This window comes from Taudactylus pleione, unplaced genomic scaffold (genome assembly GCF_031769625.1).
Source record: "Taudactylus pleione unplaced genomic scaffold, aTauple2 ptg000007l, whole genome shotgun sequence".
Classification (NCBI taxonomy): Eukaryota; Metazoa; Chordata; class Amphibia; order Anura; family Myobatrachidae; genus Taudactylus; species Taudactylus pleione.
Window position 1 is genome coordinate 23,553,902 of NW_028284410.1, and position 22,383 is coordinate 23,576,284.

Below are 22,383 nucleotides of genomic sequence, written 5' to 3' on the forward strand. Positions count from 1 at the left end.
TAAACATGGTCGTTGTGGTGACCCTCTGTGATATTATACTTTCTTTTTCACTTTTCTGTAGAAATAATCAATTTTAATAATGTCAAATTTTCAACATCAGAGTGGTGCACAGAAACGTAAAAAGTAAAGGGAAGACAATCTAAAAATTCAAAAAAATGCCTAAAATAAGCTCTTTCTATTCTGCTGCTAAAGTTACTGTTGAAAGTTCAGTAATCAGTTCTGCTGAAACTCACGTAGAAGTGGTTAGCACGGATACTGTTAGCCCCAGTGTCAGTGGAAAAGAACATGAGTACACTCATTCCAGCCCATCTCCTTTGCATATTCAGGACATATCAGACGAAGGAGTCAGTGGATGCAGCAGTGTTGCAAATCTAGCAGAAAGTGAAGCCACAGCCACTACATCAGGAACATCTGAACTAATGGTCACTGGGGAGCCAACTAGCAAATCAACCCCTGATATTATAGATTACGATACAATTGCTGTGCCTTATATAACTGATAGGGCTAATTACCCAGTTACAATCACTGACCGAAATGTTAAACATTTCATAATTGCCCATGGTCCTTGTAGACCCTCTGGACCATTTCCAAGAGATAGCAAAAACAGAAGATGCTTCTCGGCACACTTTTATGAAAGAATAACAAAAACTGGACTTCCCGTTACCTGGCTGTGCTACTCCCCAAAATTAAATGCAGTTTACTGTGAACCATGCTGGTTGTTTGGGGACCGTAAAAAGCAAGGTTTTGAATCTACTTGGGCCAGAGGTATTCGTAAATGGCGCAGCCTAACATCAAAAATACAGGCTCATGAAAGCTCGAGAGCTCACATTGATGCCTGTGTGGTCTATGACCAATGGAGAAAGAAGAGAACACTGGATGAGCAAACTGAAAATAAATTAGACAAGAACAAAATTTTTGGCGTAAGGTTCTTCAAAGAATTATCAATGTGACACTAACTATATGAATGGCTAATTTAGCTTTTAGGGAGAGAGATTAGGCTCTATTAATAATGGGAATTTTCTTTCCATTATAGAATTACTTGCAGATTATGATCATATTCTAAAGGAACTAATACAATTGCCCCAAGGATCTGTCAAGTACCTAAGCCCAAACATTCAAAATGAAATTATAGATATTCTGGCAAAACAAGTGCAGAATGAAATCGTAACAGAAATAAAACAGGCCCAGTTTTATTCAATAATCATGGATACTACTCAGGATATAGCTAAAGTTGACCAGTTGAGCCAGATAATCCGATATGTTTCCATTGACAGAGATGCAAGCCTGAGAGCAACCTCTGTAAACATTAATGAAGTATTTCTAGGTTTCCATGCTATCAAAGACCAGAGTGCTGCAGGTCTAGAAAAGGATATAATCACTTGTATAGAAAACAAAGGCCTCGCATTGGATAGATGTCGTGGACAAGGGTATGATGGTGCAGCTACAATGAGTGGCATCTATTCTGGAGTTCAGGCACGAATTTTAAAGAAAGAACTAAATGCCCTCTATGTTCATTGTGCATCACATAACCTCAATTTGGTATTGCAAGATTCTGTTGCTGGAATTAAAGAAGTATCAATTTTTTTTGATGTTGTACAGAATGTGTATACCTTTTTTGGTGACAGCATACAGAGATGGGAAATTCTGTCCACATTTTACTAGCGAATCCTCCCTTACATTGAAAACATTATGTCCTACACGCTGGTCATCACGTTATGACTCTCTGCTTGTTTTACGTTTCTGGTTTGTAGACATTATGCAGGCATTGTCCAAAATTATTTTATTATCCAAGAAAACAAAAGAGAGAGATGAGGCCATGACTATTAAAAAAAAAATGGAGTCATTCCACTTTGTATTCCTCATTGTTCTGCAAACAACAATTTTGAACAATGTGAACTCTGTATCCAAAATGATTCAGGCAAAGGACATGGATTTGTCCAAAGCAGCACAGCTAATAAAGAATGCTACTGAGGCACTTTCCACTTATCAAAACAATTTTGACAGTGCCAAGGAGACCTTAGTTTCTCTTGCTGAAAAGTGGACGATTCCAACACATTTTCAAAGAAAGAGAATTCACAATGTTAAGCGTCATTTTGATGAGCTGTGTGTGGATGAGAGACTATCAGATCCCGAGCAACATTTTAAAGTTACAGTTTTTAACCGCTGTTTAGACATAATAATACAACAGCTGTCAAACAGATTTAGTGGACTAAACCAGGTTCTCCAAAATTTTGAGATAATCCAGCCTACAACGCAATGATCTATCTTCTGACTTTCCTCCACAGCTCCTAAGTTTCAGATCTGCACTTCAGGAGGACATTTATATATGTTCCTCTGTGAAAGAACTTGCACATCTTCTGTTGGTTGAAAACAGTGCTCTTTCATCAACACTGCCAGAAGTGTGGGTAGCATTGCTACTTTTTCTAACCCTTCCTGTGACCGTAGCAAGTGCAGAAAGATCATTTTCAAAGCTAAAATTCATTAAGAATTATTTGCGAAGTACAATGTCAGAAGAAAGACTTTCTGGACTTGCAGTACTAAGCATTGAAAACGAAAGGGCTAGAAAACTAAACCTTGACGAGATTGTGAACCGTTTTGCTGTAGTAAAAGCACACCGATGTGTTTGCTGATTTATGGTCTTGTATGTGAGTAAACAGTTAATTGGGAGTTGGAAAGTTATACAGTTGGGAAAGTTTTCAGTTGAAGTAATCTGCCATTTTAAGTTAAACTAACACAGTTTTACCAAAACTAAGTTAATATACTGATTTAATGTATTTATATTCCTTTTACCCCAGGCCTGTTTATAGCTGGTACAAGTAATATTTAAATTTATATAGAGGTAACTGCTTACTGTTTAACAAATGTCCTCCTCTTAAATTGATAGTGAGTGATATGTTCTCCTATATTCTTTATAGCAATTAGGACCTTATTCAGAGGCGGCCGTATGGTCTACGACCGCACGGCCGCCTCGATGTTTTGCCAGTGCGCATGCGCATGAGGGAGCCGGCTCCCTCGTGCACATGCGTGAGACCTGCTACGACCGACAGCGCCGGAAGGCGGGCCGGGGGGGTGGCAGCCCAAACGTAGGCATTCCCATGGGAACGCCTGCCGTTTGGGGGAGGCCCCACTGACATCACTAGTGATGTCAGTGGAGAGCTTCTGGCTCTGACAGAGCCAGAAGCTCTCCGAGGCTTACGACAAGTGAGACCCTACCCTAGGGTCTTGTCGTAAGCCCCGATGGTCGCGATGGTCTCTGACCATCGTGACCATCACCCGAGCGGTCGTTAGAGCTGTGGGTGTTAACACACAGCCTAACGACCGCAACAGAGGCGGGCGGTCAGGATGCAAGTGGCCGCCCAGTTTCTGAGCGACCGCTTGCATCCTCCGACCGCCTCTTAATGAGTCCCTTAGTCCCTGAGATGTTTTGTGTGGGGCCTTTCTATCTACAAGCATAACGCTGACTGCTAAGTTTTATATACATTTGTACAGAGCCAGCTGCATACAGAAATGGGTGAAAAAAGAAAGATAAGGCCAAGTGCATTTCTAATTCTCCCTTCTCTTCTTTAGGTTACACGACCTTCCAGTTTGTTGCCAGTTTTTGTTAAACAGTAAGTTTGTACTGTATTCAACTTCATCTCGGCTTTTGTTTTGTTTTTAAGGGAATGTACACTTAAATGATTTACATATAATAGGAATCAATACCAATGTAAAGTGAATTAATGGTTGCATTTTTTTTTCAGGTTCATTGTTATTGTCAGACATCCTTGTTTGAAGGATATACCACTGCTCATAGTTTTAAAAACTTACCTGAAACTAACATTGTAATGTGTAATTACGAAATGCTTAATTTGAACCAAATGCTAGAGCACTATTTTTAATTTTTTTTTGTCTTTAGGTTGTCTGAAGTGCAAGATTGAAAAAAAAGTTTCAAAACCTTTCATCAAAATGTTTGGAGTAAATGGGAAAGTGCTGATCTCGTTGTTACAGTTTTAGGTGAGCTCCAAGTAATTTTTTTTTACATAAACACATGTACACAAACACACCTTCCTGAGACACACTAGTAGGGCTAACATTGCAGATCAGGCCAACTTTTCAGTTTATTTGTCCATGATAAAAGTTGAATACACTGAAACATTGGGCTGATCTGCAGTGGTAAGTCCTACAAGTGCCGTCTCCTCCCTCCTAAGTATAGTAATAAATATACATTCCATGAATTACAGTTACTTTAATATCTGTTTATTTATATTTTGCAGAATCGGCAGTTGATTCTACATCCAACATCTACATTCAAACATTTTATTTACATTTTGTTAACAATTACATCCTTTTCAAAAAAACATTTTTGGTTATTAATTTGGAAAATTTAATTGAAAAAGGTTGCTTGATATGATAATATGGGTTAATGACGATGAGAAGGGAAATGATGACAGTATGTGAAAAATATAGAGCATGGTAATGCGTTAAAATGATGATCAACGGTAAACTTGCCTCTAGTGCGGCACTAGGCATTACCACTGTGGTGGATACCTGACATGGGGGGCCAGTTAGAAATTTTGCTATGGGGCCCACAAAGCTCTAGTTACGCCCCTGTATAGCTTCAGTGGGTGCTGCAGCTGGTGTGTCACTTGTCCTGTCAATCAAGGAGTATGCTTCTGTGTTGTTGTCCTGTCCATCAAGGGGCTGGGGCTGCAGTTCATAAAGGGGTGCTGTGTTGTCCAGGAGGAGTGCTCTGTCACTCAGGGGTGCTCTTCCCCAGTGTAAAAAGTGCTTTTTTTCTTTTTTTTTATGTGCGTGCGTTAGCAACTTAGCTGCGCTATTATTGTTTGGTGACACTGCCGGCCAGACCACAGTTCATTATCCGTATTTGTGACTCTGCACTGTAGGTGGTCTGTTCGCACTCGGAAGGGGTGATTTGTTGTCCATAAAGAAGGAGTGCTGTCTGTGTTATTCATCAGGGGGCTGCTGCCTCATTCAGGGGTGCTCTTCCCTAGTGAAAAAAATAAAATTAATATTATCAATCCACAAAAAAATGTAAAAAAAGATATATTTTTTTTGTGTGTGTGCGTTAGCAACTTAGCTGCGCTATTATTGTTTGATGACACTGCCGGCCAGACCGCAGTTTATCGTACATGTATTTGTAACTCTGCAGGTGGTCTGTCAGCACGCGGCAGGGGTGCTCTGTTGCCCATAAAGAAGGGGTGCTGTCCATGTTTTTCATCAAGGGGCTGCTGCCTATTTCAGGGGCACTCTTCCCCAGTGTAAAATAAATAAAAGTGCCTTTTTTTCTTGTGTGTGTGTGTTAGCTGTGCTATTATTGTTTGGTGACCCTGCGGACAGACCCCAGTTTATCATTAACATATTTGTGACTCTACAGGTGGTTTGTCCACACTCCACAGGGGTGCTTTGTTGTCCATAAAGGGGTGCTGTGGTGTTCATCAAGGGGCTGCTGTCTCGTCCAGGGGTGCTGTATTTATTCTTGTTGTTATACTTTTATTATTCATAAAAAATCTTGTGACACTGTAAGTGGTAGCGCAGTGTGTTATTATTTTCTTATTCTTAAAAAATCTTGTGACACTGTAGGTCATTGATACCACAATTTAATAGTTAAAATTGGTACAAATTGACGTGTGTTCTGTACCTCACTTCATTTGTGTTTGTTGATATGGAGAACGATCTGTTGAGAGGACAGCAGGTACCACATACTAGTGCTGGAGCTGCTGCCAGTGCCACAAGTCATGATGATACTAGTTCGTCTACATCATCTACTAAAGCCAATGCCCAAGGGCATACATGACTTAAGTCAGGGCATCTAAAATCAAAGAACCAATCTTTTTCAGTGGTAAAGAAAAAGCATCAAAGGGAAAGTTAGCTGCAGAAGAGACATAAAATTGGCAATATGCCTTTCATCACACAAAGTGGCAAGGAAAGGCTAAAGCCTTGGCCTTTATTTATGACTGGTGGTTCTGCCTCTTATGATGATGTAAGCACAAGTGAACATGCTGACATAAAAAATGAGGATGCTTCTGTGGAAGTGCACCAGGATGAGCAGGATATTTGTAAGGATGTTGTTAATGAGGATGTTGTTTATGTAAATCAGGCACCAGGGGAAGAAACAGTTGCTGCCCATGATAAGGAAAAGCCCATTGTCCAGCCTGGGCACAAGACAAAAAAATCCACTTATGTGTGGAATTATTTCTACCTAAATTCAGACAACAATTATCAAGCCATCTGTACCATTTGTAAAGCCAGAGTAAGTAGAGGTAGGAACCTTAACCATCTAGGAATCTCCTCCCTTTTACGTCATCTGCAACGCATCCATCCAAAAAGTTTTTCAAAATTCAGAAACTTTGTCTAAAAAAGTACCAACAAGCAGTCCAGCATCAACTAGCTTCCTTCTCTCTGCTAGATCCAAGCACCTGCCATCTTAACCACCAACACCTTCATCAACAATATCAATCATGAAGCGATTGGTTTGTTTGGGCCCCCACAAAACAAGCTACCTATTGGCAGCTGACATTGTTGGCAATGATCTCTAAGTGCACAAACTGGCTTTACAGAGGCAAGATGGTGTCGCCATCATCATCCAATTCCTCACCCTCATCAGTGTGTACATCATTTTCACACAATATTAATTTGTCCCCACTGGAATACACCATTACAGTTGCCTCTGTAATAATTGGATGTAATTGGCATATAATTTGTAGTTGTGATGGACATCATCTTTTCCACACTTTGAGGAAGTAGCCTCCTAAGCCGATCGCTGACAAGGTTCCTGGCTGTGCTGAAAACTCTTTCTGAGTGCACAATGTTATGACTCCCGGATAAGAATCACCTTTGATGAGGGCAATAGTGCTGAGGATTATATGAAGCAATGGGGTCAGCAGAAAAGATTGTCCAGTTGCAGCCTTGAGGGCTGGAAATGCTTGACAGAGATGTGGCCTTGTGGCCAAGTTGCAGCCTTGAGGGCTGGAGACACTTGGCAGGGATGTGGCCATGTGGACAAGTTGCAGCCTTGTAGTCTGTAGATACTTGGCAGGGATGTGGCCTGAAGTGGAATCTAGATTAGATTTAGTAGTGGGGACACAGGACTTCAATTAACTGTCTAACACCCACTGCATTATTGGTGGATATTGGACGCACATCTAATACCAGCATAGATGTTATGACATCAGTGATTTGCTGTGCAACTGGGTGACTGCTGTCATACTTGCTCCCCCTTGCAAAAGATTGTTTAACAGTCAATTGTTATTTAAAGTACTACTAGTAGTCTTCCTGGTCCCCGTCTGGGATGAAAATCCACTCCCAGCAGCAGCAATAGGCATAGTGCTTAAGGATTCTTCTGGGGCAAGGACTGATGTGAATATTTTTTGTAAATCCTCCCCTCCTCCTCCACCCTCATAAATTTGCTTCGGAATCAAAAAATGTTAATAAATTTACTACTAATTAAATGTTCCTTTTCCTGCCTTCAACTAAATACATATTCCAACTCCCTCAGGCCTCTTGAATAATAAAAACATTTATTTCCTGATGTGCCATGTTGGAAGTTGAACTGCCACAGCTGCTGCAATCTTTCACATGTGTTTGCTGAATGCCAAAATTGTCCAGAAATGTTTATGGCCATAGACAGACATCACTTTGATTTTGTGGGCAAAACATGGGACATATTGTTCACCCATGCTCTTCCCTTCTCCCTCATAAATTTGCTTCTGAATCAAAACTTTTTATTAAATTTACTACCAATAAACCCTCCTGTTCTTGCATTCAACTACATACATACTCCATCTCAGGCCACTTGATTAATGAAAACATATGTTTTCTTACGTGCCATGTTGGAAGTTGAACTGCCACGTGTTTGTGCCGGGATGTAGTTATGAGAACCGGACAAGGGATTTAACATAGGCATCGAAATACCGACACCTATGTTAATCCTGACGCCAGAACGCCGAGGACACCAGCTCGAACGAAGATAAGTATACTTAGCAACAGCCTGGTGACAATATGCAATCCAAACAAAGGGCCATTTGTTTGGATTGCATATTGTCACCAGGCTGTTGCTAAGTATACGCTATTATGTGTCTTTGCATTATTTGCACATCTCCTTGGCTGCTGCTACATGTTAATGTTATTGTGACACACATTTTTTGATGAACTTTAATATGGCTGTATTTTTTACACTACTAAACTGATTAATTTCTAGCAATGATAGTGGCGTGCTGGTCCTTTGTTTTTAGTTTCTTATTGGAACTTAAAAGCTTATTTTATTTATATATATATATATATATATATAGCGCAATCTTTAGGCAGCACTCCAAAAAACACTTTATAAATGCATGTTGCCCTCCATAGGACCCACAATACAGATTCCAATGACAGCGGCACTCAGTACCCTGAAGTCGATACAATAAAGTATCGAGACCTTTGGTGATACCTTCTGCATTTGAGCATCTTTTTATTACCGAGTGCTGTCGTCATGGGAATATATATATATATATATATATATATATATATATATATATAAATGCATATAGTGTAGTAGATATATGTGTCTATAAATATGTGTGTATGTGTCCAGGAGCCCTGTTGATATGCTAATGTCAGTACTTTGTTGAAAATGTCAAAATGAGAGGCAACACTAATCATGATTTTTGAGCGGCACTACCATACCCACTAGCCAGACCGGAGTTGGGGGGCACAATTAAACATTTTGCTACGGGGCCCACAAAGTTCTGGTTACACCTCTGTCCCCACAATTACCTTATATTAGAGGTTTGTAAATTAAAATAAGTCACTGACTTGAGACTTTAGTACTGTTTTTTATGTAATTACTAAATAATGGGCTTTAGATACAGACTGTCTTTATATCATTGTTTCTGGATGCATTGCTGCATAAGAGAACCGGATCTCTGAAATGCTAATGTACTACTAGACTCTCTCATCCTCCACTGAAACTTCCAGTATATTAATTCTTAAAATGCATTAAGATGCTTAACATTCCATCCTGAGCAATTTGTGGGTTTTTTATGACGAAGGGAAAAAACATCATAAATAAGATTGCATGAGAATAAAAGGTTTGTGTCAGCTAATAAGCCAATGTTTCTGGCAGAACACAGGTTAATTTGGAAGAGCTAAATAATGCAAATGACTTTCAAAGAAACTTTAATCATTAAATTATGAGCAAAGATAGATAGATAGATAGATAGATAGATAGATAGATAGATACACTCAACAATTTAAAGTAGTGATTGTTTTTCAATATTTGGTAGCATGTATGATGTCATAAATGGACATAGTTAATTAATTAACTTCAAATAGAGAGAAATTAAGGAGATAAAGTCACGCTCCTCCAGTAAAACCACTCTCTTTCAGATGTTGTGGGCAATTTTTCACAGATAGAGGGAATCTAATGACCCACATCTTGTGTCATTTATTTTAAGTTAAAAACATTTTATTTTAGATATTATTCAATTATGAAAATGCTTTATTCATAAAATAAATCATTTTTTAAATTATTTTAACATATTATCCTCATCTGGCGAAAAACGACAAATCTTTCTGCTGTCGGGGTTACCTCCAGCAATTCCAATGCTTTCATCACTGGCACTAACCCAAAGGGAGGCTGGGTGGAGTTGCATTTGCCTCTACAAAGACTCTCATGAGATTAGTAGGTAGCAATAGCTGTTAATTTATTTTTATTTTGCAGTCCTATAACATCTACAGTATAAAGAGTATAATAGCCATGTTTTCAAACTTTTTACATAACCTAATAAATCTTTGTTTTTGTGCTACTAGATGGTGACAGTTTGGCATGTACCCACTTTGTGATTTGACTCTTACATGCTTACTTACTGATGCATAGTCAGTTAGCTTGTATATTTATTTTTTGATCACTTAGCATTGTAACATGCAGACAGTGATACCCATAGATCAGATGCACATGAATGTACAGTATAATATACATTCAGTATATTTTAAATCATCAGTACTAATCTAGTCCTTAGCATAGGTTGCATTTGGGTAGAGCTCTGACCCACAGATCTATATCATTGTACCGTGCTCTATAAAAGACCTGACCAAGGTTGCACCGCTTAGTATCTGTCTAGACCATAGAACACAATTATTGTGCAATAAATCCACATAATGAATGACCAATCTCCCAGCAATTCATTTGTAAAATATTTTCCTTTGTATGGTTTGAGGCTTTATTGTAGAGATAATATTCCACATTGATGTTGCCTGGTTAAAACCAACAAATAATCATTGTACATTAATATACAAAGAAATCTGTTTATTGATATTAACATAAAGTCAAGATCAGTATAAATACATATGCATCATTTTCAAGGCCTCAGAGAGATAAGCAAAACAAGGGATATGTCCCACAACCATTCTTCCAAAATAAGGCTTAAAAAGACACAATTGTAACAAATGCGTTTAGGTTGCTATTCACAGCAATAAAATATTATATATCAACAGAATGTATTACAGGTTGAGTCTGCCATATCCAAAATACTTGGGGCCAGGGGTATTCTGGATAACGGAATATTCCGTATTTTGGAATATTTGCATTTAATAATGAGATATCTTGGGAATAGGGCCCAAATATACACACAGAATGCATTTATGTATTATATACACCTGCAGGTAATTTGATACAATATTTTCAATAATTTTGTAGCTCAAACAAAGTTTCTTTACAGAAATTAAATTAATTTATGTTTCATATACACCCTATACACAAAGCCTGTAGGTAATTTTATATATTATATTTAATAATTTGTGCCTTAGACAAAGTTTGTGCACATTGAACCATCAAAAATCAAAGGTTTCATTATCTCAGTCATGCCAAAAAAATTCTGTATTTCGTAATATTCCGTATTTCGGAATATTTGGATATGGGAGACTCATCCTGTAATATAGTAATGCAGGGGCAGGGTGTCACGGCCAGGGTATTTCAGCATGGCGCTAGGCGGGTGTTACCTGTGAGGTCGTTGTGGCGCGGGCTGTCTGGTGGCGGAGCTGGTGTCTGGCGGGGGGCTTTGGCTGCGCGCATTGTTGTGCGGCCCTGTTGTCACTCTGCACTGGTAAGGCCTGGAGGCGTCTCCGTTCCATTTGGCATGGGCGCCGCCATCTTGCCTTCTGGCTATGTGATGCGGCTGGCCAATCCTGGTGAGTCACATGTTCCCTCCGGCCAGTAACAGCACGGCATGGGGTATTTAGGAAGGGTCAGTGCCTTCCTTCTTTGCCAGTGCAACGTGTATCTCAGCCTAGCTGAGAGGGAGTTCTCTGTGCTTATCCTGTTCCTGTGAATTCGCTGTCTGCCAGTCTGCCTGTCAGCTCCTAGCTTCCGCTGGACTACCCCGCTTCCTCCATCACCCTTGCCCATACCTGAGTGCCTGAGCCTGCTGACATCCTGCTCATTGCCTTAGTTCACTACCTGCATACCTGGCTATTATTTTCCTGCATCACTAGCTGCATACCTGGTTGATTATTTTCAGTCTCACTACCTGCACACCTGGACAGCTCTAATTGTTTCTACTTGGACATTAACCCATTACTTCCACCACAGAACTCTTGTGCACATTTATATATTCCTGGACTTTCATTTACTGCCATATTTTATGTCTTTTCAAGCACTTATTAAAAAACCTAGTTTTTTATTCAAATCCGTTTCTGTGATCGCTCCTGCTACCACCACAAACAACCCAGAACATAACAGTTTGCACTGGCCCCATGGAGCCGGCCACGGATCAGGAGTCAGGAGTGGATTTGCTTTGGTGCATTTCTGGTCGTTTAGAAAATCTGGAAAACATGCAGCATCAGATGGCTCAATTTCTGCAAGAGATGTCCAAGCGACAGGATAGTTTGCAAACTTCCTTTTCTACCCCTGTAGTACCAGCATCTACATCCGCATCAGCGCCTGGGAATACAGGAGGCAGATCATCTCCCCGCTTACATCTTCCTTTACCAAGTAAATTTGACGGCAACCCTAAACTCTGCCAAGGATTCCTAAATCAGTGTGACATTCATTTTACCCTGCAGCCTGACAACTTTCTAACTGCAAGAACTAAAGTGGCTTGTATAGTCTCTCTGTTATCCGGCCAGGCCTTAGAATGGGCTTCCCCACTCTGGGAGCGCTCAGATCTGCTGCTGGATAATTACGCAGGCTTTGTGTCATCTTTCAGGAGGATTTTCGATGAACCTGGGCGTACTGTAGCAGCATCATCAAACATCATGACACTGAGACAAGGGGTCCGTCCTGTCTGTTAATATGCCGTGCAATTTCAAATTTTAGCATTAGAGCTCAAATGGAATGAGGAAGCCCTCACCTCGGCCTTCTGGCATGGGTTGTCAGACCGACTAAAGGATGATCTAGTCACTCGAGAGCTTCCTACTAATCTGAACGACATGATTTCGTTGTGTATCAAAGTTGACCTTCGCTTCAGGGAATGTCAGGCTGAAAAACACAGAACTGACCGGCAAAGGTCATTTGCCCCCTCCATTTCTACCCATCCCATTCCCTCTCCTACTGAAGAGGAGCCTATGCAGGTGAATCATACACACCTCTCCAAAGAAGAACGTCAGAGAAGAATGCAAAAGAACCTCTGTCTGTACTGCGGAGAGTCCGGTCACCTGCTGATCTCCTGCCCCCGTAAACCGGGAAATGCCAAATCCTAACTGACCCTGGAGACATCAAGTTAGGAGTTATGAGCCTGTCTCCAAAAATTAAAGATTTCACGATTACCCTAGCATTGGATCTTAAACCCAAACCTGTGTTTGCTACTGCTCTACTTGACTCGGGAGCAGCCGGAAATTTCATAACGTCTAGTTTCATAGATAAATTTCAGATTCCTTGTTCGTCTCTCAACCATGCCATCTCTCTGACCTCTATAGACGGACACCCTCTAACTAACAGGATTGTCACCAAGGAGACTCAACCAGTATTGGTCCGACTTGGGGCACTTCATTCTGAGTCCTTAAAATTTCTAGTGATATCAGAGGCCTCTCAAGAAATTGTTCTTGGTCTACCCTGGTTGCGTCAACATAATCCCAGGATTGATTGGAGTTCTATGCAGATTCTGTCATGGGGTATGGACTGTCAGAAATCCTGTCTTCCAAAAATTCAACCTGTAAGAAAGACAGTTCCATTAGTTTCTTCTGCCATTCCCAAGGAATATCAGATGTTCGCCGACGTGTTCTCTGAGCAGCGAGCAAATATCTTACCTCCTCATAGGGAATGGGACTGTCCAATTGAATTGATACCTGATAAGACACCACCTCGTGGTCGTACCTATCCACTGTCCTTGCCTGAGACTCAAGCCATGACCGAGTACATCTGGGACAACCTGGCAAAGGGGTTCATTCGCCCCTCTACCTCACCTGCCGGAGCTGGGTTTTTCTTTGTTGGCAAGAAGGACGGTGGTCTAAGACCATGTATCGATTATCGAGGACTTAATGACATTACTGTAAAGAATCGATACCCTCTTCCCCTGATTACTGAGTTGTTTGATAGGGTCAAGGGCTCTGTCATTTTTTCTAAATTAGATCTGAGAGGGGCTTACAACCTCATTCGTATCCGAGCTGGCGATGAATGGAAGACCGCTTTTAATACCAGAGATGGACATTTTGAATATTTAGTAATGCCTTTTGGATTGTGCAATGCCCCTGCTGTCTTTCAGAGTTTCGTTAATGAGATTTTCCGGGATCTGTTATATGTTTCGGTTGTTGTCTATCTGGATGACATACTGATTTTTTCACCCTCCGTGGCTAAACATCAAGAACATGTTAAAGAAGTTTTGACCCGTTTGAGAGAAAACCACCTTTACTGCAAACTGGAGAAGTGCATCTTTGGTGTGCCCAGTGTACCTTTTCTCGGCTACGGTATTTCTGGCTCCAGTTTGGAAATGGACCCCAAGAAGGTACAAGCAATTCTGGATTGGACCCGACCTCAGACACTGAAAGCCATCCATAGATTGTTGGGCTTCACCAATTATTATAGACGCTTCATCAAGGGATTTTCTACATTGCTGGCTCCCATTACAGCCTTGACCCACAAAGGTGCTAATCCTTCCCAATGGTCACCTGAGGCAGAGTCTGCCTTTCATCTTCTAAAACAGGCCTTTATCACAGCACCAGTTCTTCGACAACCAGATCTGGACAGGCCTTTTTTGTTGGAAGTAGACGCATCATCTGAAGCTGTGGGAGCAGTCTTGTCTCAATGTTATGAGGACAACCGAGTCCATCCTTGTGGGTTCTTTTCTAAAAAATTCTCACCTGCCAAAAGGAACTACGCCATAGGTGAGCAAGAGCTACTAGCTGTTAAGTTCGCGATGAAGGAATAGAGATATTTACTAGAAGGTGCTAAGTTCCCATTTACTGTATTTACGGACCATAGAAATCTCCTATTTCTCAAAAACCTTCAATGTGTGAGTCCTCGTTTAGCCCGCTGGGCAATATTCTTTGCCAGGTTTCAGTTCACCTTGACCTTCCGGTCTGGAGCACTTAATCAGAAGGCTGATGCCCTATCGAGATCTCTCCTCTGTGATGATCAATCTGAAAATCAAAGCAATACCCCTGTCTTGGAATCAAGAGTCTTTGCCGCATTACAGCTTCAGCCTCCTACAGGAAAATCATTTGTGGCCCCGGAATTAAGGAAGCGGCTTCTCACTTGGGCACATTCCGCTCGCTTCGCAGGGCACTCAGGCACTCGGAAGACCTTGGAGTTCCTGAAAAGACACTATTGGTGGCCTTCTATGAAGGCAGATATAATGGAGTTCATCTCTTCCTGCTCCTCCTGTGCCCAGCATAAATCATCACGACAAGCTCCAGCTGGGGATGTGCTTCCACTACCTACTCCATCACGTCCATGGATGCATCTCTCCATAGATTTCATCACAGACCTGCCAGTCTCTCAAGGCTTCAACACTATCTGGGTTGTAATAGACCGATTCTCTAAGATGGTCCACTATATACCGTTGAAGAAGTTACCTTCTGCCCCTGACCTGGCACAGTTGTTTTTCCAACACATATTTCGTCTACATGGCCTTCCTGCTGAAATTGTCTCTGACCGTGGTGTGCAGTTTACTGCAAAATTCTGGAGGGCTTTGTGTTCTGTTCTTCAAGTGAAGTTAAACTTTTACACGGCCTACCATCCACAAAGCAACGGCTCCACTGAGAGAGTTAATCAAGATCTAGAGACTTTCTTAAGAATTTTTATGTCATCTTCCCAGGACAATTGGGCTGTCTTGCTGCCGTGGGCCGAGTTTGCACACAATGCTTCCTACCACTCGTCAACTAACCAAACGCCATTTCAGGTTGTTTATGGCCTTCATCCTCGTGTTCCCAAATTCCGAAGCCTGCCTGTTTTTGATGTTCCGGCCATAGAGGACACGGTGCGGAATTTTGCTGCCATCTGGACTCAAGTACGGTATGATTTGTTGAAGGCATCCTCTCGCTATAAGACCCAGGCCAATAAGAAGCGTAGAATAGTTCCACGCATGCAAGTAGGAAACCAGGTCTGGTTGTCTACCCAGAACCTTCGTCTAAGAGTTCCTTCAATTAAATTTGCACCCCGCTTCATCGGTCCCTTCACCATAACAGAAGTCATTAATCCAGTGGCTTACCGTTTACAGTTACCCCCATACCTAAAAATTCCTAATTCCTTCCATGTTTCCTTATTAAAGCCTGAATAAGCCTGAATTCCTTCCATGTTTCCTTATGTCCTGAATAAGTTCCATAATGATCTACCTGCTTCTCCTCGAGTCCAGACGGAGAGAGGAGTTGAGTTTGAAGTCCCCTAGGTCTTGGACTCTCGTCTGCGCAGAGGTCATCTACAGTATTTGCTGGACTGGAAAGGTTACGGTCCAGAGGAACGTTGCTGGACCGATGCTCGTGATGTCCACGCTCCCAGGCTCATCAGGAGATTCCATTCTTCCCATCCGGAGAAGCCTGGTGAGTGTCCTGAGGCCACCCCAAAAGGGGGGGTACTGTCACGGCCAGGGTATTTCAGCATGGCGCTAGGCGGGTGTTACCTGTGAGGTCGTTGTGGCGCGGGCTGTCTGGTGGCGGAGCTGGTGTCTGGCGGGTGGCTTTGGCTGCGCGCGTTGTTGTGCGGGCCTGTTGTCACTCTGCGCTGGTAAGGCCTGGAGGCATCTCCTTTCCGTTTGGCATGGGCGCCACCATCTTGCCTTCTGGCCATGTGATGCGGCTGGCCAATCCTGGTGAGTCACATGTTCCCTCTGGCCAGTAACAGCACGGCATGGAGTATTTAGGAAGGGTCAGTGCCTTCCTTCTTTGCCAGTGCAATGTGTATCTCAGCCTAGCTGAGAGGGAGTTCTCTGTGCTTATCCTGTTTCTGTGAATTTGCTGTCTGCCAGTCTGCCTGTCAGCTCCTAGCTTCCGCTGGACTACCCCACTTCCTCCATCACCCTTGCCCGTACCTGAGTGCCTGAGCCTGCTGACATCCTGCTCATTGCCTTAGTTCACTACCTGCATACCTGGCTATTATTTTCCTGCATCACTACCTGCATAACTGGTTGATTATTTTCAGTCTCACTACCTGCACACCTGGACAGCTCTAATTGTTTCTACTTGGACATTAACCCATTACTTCCACCACAGAACTCTTGTGCACATTTATATATTCCTGGACTTTCATTTACTGCCATATTTTATGTCTTCTCAAGCACTTATTAAGAAACCTAGTTTTTTATTCAAATCCGCTTCTGTAATCGCTCCTGCTACCACCCCGGGTCCACAAACAACCCAGAACATAACACAGGGGCTCAGAAAGGAGACATGTGATCACATCATCTTTAATTCTCCTTTGGGACTCCTGCTCATGCACAGTGTACTGACCACACATGTGTGTCGGCCATTGGCGGGGAGGGTTCCATAGGTAAGTAGGTATTCGGTAAGGTTTGCAAAATGTTGTCCATAGGCTACAGCGGCTAAAGTGATGGCGATAGCTGCCAGGATCTGACAGCTTCGCAGCCTCCGTAAAAACCTATGGGGGCTGCTACGGCTGTTGGAAATGGAGGAACGTGGCAATGGTCCCTCCCTCATACATTCGGGGGATCCTTAATATTTGCAGGTATTTCCCGTAAATGTAATTTCAGGGGTAATGCCGCAAATATCAAATGATGAAAAGGCCCCAATATGTTTCCCTCTTTTAGCATATAAGACTTTGTGTGTAAATCGTGTACACTAAAGCCACTACAGAGCAGAGTATCTTATATTTCACTAGCCATATTTAGCTCTCTCACGTGTAGCAAGCACTTTAAGTTTACAATTGTTTTCCTTTACCGATGGCTCAGTGGAGTAGTCAAATACCTCAGGGCTGTAACTAGGGTAGTGCGACCAGTGCCATGGCACTGGGCACCGCAGGCCAGGGGCGCTGTTTGGGCCTGTCAATTTTCCTGTTTAATAACATTCTCACTTGCAGCTTCCTCTTCTTTTATCCCCAGCATCTCCTGGCCTCTCCTATCTCTTCCCTGGCCCATCCCCATGGGGCCATGGCCCTTTTTCAGGTGCACTATCTTATGTCCCTATTTAAAAATTCGGGGAGGGGGCGCCAAATGCTCTCTCTGGCACAGGGCAACAAAAAGTCTAGTTACGGCTCTGAAATATCTCTCCCTGCATGAGTCCCTTACAACCGTTTGGAATTGGCGATTTGCTCTCTTTGACTCCCCCTACACATGGGCTATTTCTTCAGACATTAAGGAGCAAATGGCTCTTTGGAGAAACAGGCACCAATGCACCAATCACACTGGCCACTCACTAACTGACTGACTGTCCACTCAATGCTATTTATTTCACAAATGTGTTTAGAAAAATGAGAGGCCCTCACAATACTGCTTCCTATCATTGCCATGATAGAATGAGATTGTCTCACAGCCCTTGGGATCAATTCCCACCACTGCCCTAACTGTGTCCCAGTGCTTGTGTAGGTTTCCTTTGGGTACTCTGGTTTCCTCCCACACTCAAAGAATATACTAATAGGTTAATTGGCTCCCCAAAAAATTAACCTTACTGTGTATGTGTGTGTGCATGTGTTAGAGAATGAAGAGAGAGTGCACCTATGCGCAGGAACATACGTAAACCTCAAGGTACTGTAAGAGGGGTGCGGTGCCTGCTGCCATGCAGGTGTAACCTTGTGGCTTACCTGGTGTCGCACCCTCTCACCTTCAGGCCGTATATTGATCAGATGGTTGGGGAATTCCAAACTGGACATGGACACGACTACCTAGGAGGAAGGAGATGACGTGAGAACTGTCCTTCTTCACGTCAACCGACACTCCCTACCGGACTGAGAACCGAACAAATATATTCGGGTTTTAAGTGAAGATCATCACTGGCACTTTTGGCCTTACATCCCGAGTTTCACCTATAGGTACTCACGTACCAGGCTATTATTTTCCAGGTGAAGTCTCGAACTTGCACCGGGGTGCAAGGTCCACTGTCCACCCAGAAGGAACAAACAGAAAGTGAGAGACAGTACGCACAGATATTGCTCACTGTGTCCACTCTTGCTCTTCGTCTGCTCAAACGCCTACAGGTCCCTGTAAGGAGATAATCTGCTCACTCGCCTACAGGTCCCTGTAAGGAGATAATCAAACACCACAGCCGTGCAGGGCCTAAAGCTGTGTCACGCTACTACACATACTATGACAATATCACCCTCAACCTACAGTGTGTGTAGTGTGGCATGTATAACAATAAACTATTAAACTTTTGCCCTGCACTAAACAACATTCACAGACGACGGTAATCACACAAGAGTAAAACACGGTGCTGTCCCTGTAAATGCTTGCTACCCGCCTATCAAGAGCTGGCCAGCTCCTCTTCTAGATGACTGGGGTAACACTACCTATTGAAGGGAGTCTGACAGCTCTCCACGGGGTATTTGGGGGGTGAGTGCCATACAGCAACTCACACCTCTCTTGCACATATACACAGGGGCTACCTACTTATTATACCAATGGTCTGGGCCTATTTCCCAGAGCCACTCTCAATGGGCTCAGGTCCCTGGGCCTAACGCCCAGGTTCTTACTGGTGGCTCAGGCTTTATGCCTGCCTACTACAGGGCACAGGAGGGACTTGGGCCTAATGCCCAGAGTCCCTTTCCATACGGTGGCCTCAAGCCTATGGGCCTGCCTAATGGTGGGCTCAGGTAGTGCCCAGGGCCACTTTATACAGGGCTCAGGTCTGTCTAACCTTGGGGCTTAATGAATTGGGCCTAGTGCCCTCCTATATGTGTACAAGCCTAAGGCCTGGCTGATGGCCACGGGCCCAGTGCCCGCCTACTTTCTTGATACTTGACCTGGGTCTAATACCCAGGTCACTTGCACCTAATAGGGGCAATGAATCCCTATAGGGCCTAATACCTGCTTACAGCGCTCAGGCCTAGCGCACGCCTAAATGCCCACAGGCCTAATGCCTGATTGGGCCCCACGGGCCTAGTGCCCGACAACCCTGGTGGTCTAGGGAGGGGTTAATTAATACCAGTGGCCCAAAGCCACCTACCGGTACATTGGGAGAGGCTGCAGTGTGGGGAGCTTTGTTAGCTCTTTTGCTTCCAACCACTGCAGCACTTCTCCGGTCCTCAATTTCTTTCTTCTGCCACTGGCCCATCCTTGACAGCGGTGCCACCTCTTCCTCTCTTTGTCTAGGTGCCGTTGATCTTCCCTCTTGATCACATCATCTTCTGGCCTCTTCTGTGGCCGCCGGAACTGTTGACGTGACGCTCCTCTCTTCGGATGGTCTTCTCTCCTCCCCCTCCGCCGGAGGACTGACTTTTCCCGCTCAGTGGTGTCTATTACAAGATGAAGTGAGTGGGCAGGGCTATTACGCAGTGAGCCATGATTGGCTCGTCGTGTCAGCCTCCTATTGGCTTGCGGCCAGAGCCAAACACCCGCCGGACCCGACACTTGACCAGTGCTGGGAACAGATACTCTGTCCCAGCGCCGTCTTCCCGCCGCCTATGCTTACCCAGTGCTGGGAGCAGAAACAGCATCCCAGTGCCGGATGCTGGTGTGTCCCTCAGGTGACACATCTCTGCTTGCTGTGCTGGGATGAGACACTTGATCCCAGCACAGCTTTTCACAGTACTGTAGTGACAGATTGTGAGGTCTACAGTGCAGGGAACTTAGAGGTTAATATGTGTTTTTATCTAGCCTATAGCAGGGTTTGTGGGAGTGTTTATGGGTTGGGAAATCTGTTTTTAGCCTAGTGTTAGGCAGGGATCAGCCTCTTTTCCTTTCCTCCCTCCCTCTCCTTTTTGTGTGGTGTGGCAGGGAAGAACAGCAGTCCAGTGGATATTTTGTTGCAATTACATCTGGATGCGCTTCCCTTCAAAAAACTGGGTATGGTGATTTTACCGTACTGGGGTCAGCAGCACCAGCTGACTGGCCAGGCGTTATATGATGTATTGGTATGGGAAGCGGAGACCCTATTACTTGCCGTTAAGAATTTGCAATTAGCCCTGTCATTGTGGTTGCGGAGATCCTAGTTACTTGGCGTCGAGAAGGGCAATTGGCCCTGCAAGTGTGGTTGTTGATATCTGTTGGCGTAAGACGTCTAATGCTGGGCATACATTACCAGATAAAATGCCTGTCAGACCGACAGACATCTTATCTGGCAGCCTGACAGCCTGCAGATATCACAGGCATACACTGCGAGATAGCTCACAGTGTTTTGGCCCAAATATCTGCACTCCTCCCCGTGGAGGAGACATCTGCCCGTTCCTTCCCTGTGAATGAACAGGGGAAATGTCTGTTTGTCGGCCGCGGCTGGGCATAAACTGAGACATTTAACTTACAGAATATCGCATTAGACTGGCATGCTGGACAACTCCACATGCCCGACCAATCAATATTTTAACATTGGTCAGCCACACGCACAGTACAATTATCGGGGTGATCTGCTAATATCGGGCGGATATGCCCGATAATTGTATAGTGTATTCCCAGCAGTAGTCACTGATCAAATGTCCAGTCTTTCTTTCTGGCACCATTAGATAATGTGAAGTTGTAAATAAAAGCTGTCCATTTGTAAACATAACTTATTTTAGTTAAGTATTTTTTGTGGTTGTGTACTGCAATAGTGGGATGGCATCTGCCGATAGGGGGTTTACAAAGATTGTAAACTGATGTGAATGACTAAATATTCTCTGTAAAATGCTGCAGAATATGTGTGTGCATTATAAATAACTGGCAATAAAGAAACTGGTGATAATATTACAGAGCACTGCTTTAATCCCATCACTGTTGACCCCCATGCAATCTGCTAAATAAAATGAGTTGTGATAAATTGCTTTTGCAGGCTATAATAAGAAGCTTGGTAATAAACATTTTTTTCTTTGTTTGTTTCTTCAGATTGCTATAAAACATTTATAATTCTGCTCAGTATCCCAGTGTCATCTGACTACCATCTAGTCACATGGCTTATGAAGTAATGAGACTTTGGAATGCTCCACTGAGCTCAGTTTGCTTATATGCTGTAAAATTATCTTCCTCCTTGTCCCCTCTCTGCCATTAATGACCACAAAGGCATCCTAATTAGTACACAACACCAAGAAGCATGGAAACTGGAGGTAGGGAAGCTATGAAAATATATTCATACTGGTAATTGGATGTTTGTATGTACATTCTTCAAATGAAAAAGCGTGATTTACTAATAGTATGACTGAGAGTCTGTGAGTATGACTGGCAGCTATACTTGTCTCTTTTCTGGTGCATACACACGGTCAGATAAAAAGAACGATATAAACGATAACAATATTGTTTATCGTTTGATCATTTATATCATCCATTTTTTTTTAACCCCTCCAACGACCAAATGATGGTCGATGCGCAGGCACGGATGGCCAATATTGACCATCGCCCGTAGGCCAACCTGTTCGATATTGATCAGGTTAGCCTGTTTACTATAGGGACCCGTGATCAACGTTACGTCGTTTGGGGGTTGGTGCATGTTACTGGATGTTCGATATCGAACATCCAGCACATGCAGGACGATCAGACAATGACATCTGATCATTGTCTGATCGTTCCGTGTGTATGGGCCATTCCGGAGACATTTTGAAAATGAGATAAGGAGCTAATCAGATGCATGCTTAAAAGGCACTTATCATTTACAGTGGCTATTTTTTGTTGAACTCCTGTGAACACTAGGCATTAACACTCAGCATCGCTAAACTGTGTGTCCAATGTCCCCCACCCTGGCACTCATAGATGTATTTATAATGGGTGGATGGTGTGCAGTGTATATGGCCCCTGGGTCCAGGTGGGCTCCACACCACACACTCTGCCCCCAAAATATACTTACCTTGCTCTGGAAAGCAGGTCCCTCTTCCTCCGTGGCACGATCTTCCCAGTGACATCTTCG

The 22,383-nt window shown here is 43.2% G+C and overlaps 1 pseudogene; it reads left to right on the forward strand.

Annotated features, from left to right (window-relative positions):
• Nucleotides 1–1,203: 1,203 nt before the first annotated feature.
• On the forward strand, nucleotides 1,204–2,630 carry LOC148542976 (zinc finger MYM-type protein 1-like; annotated as a pseudogene).
• The last annotated feature ends 19,753 nt before the right edge of the window (nucleotides 2,631–22,383 follow it).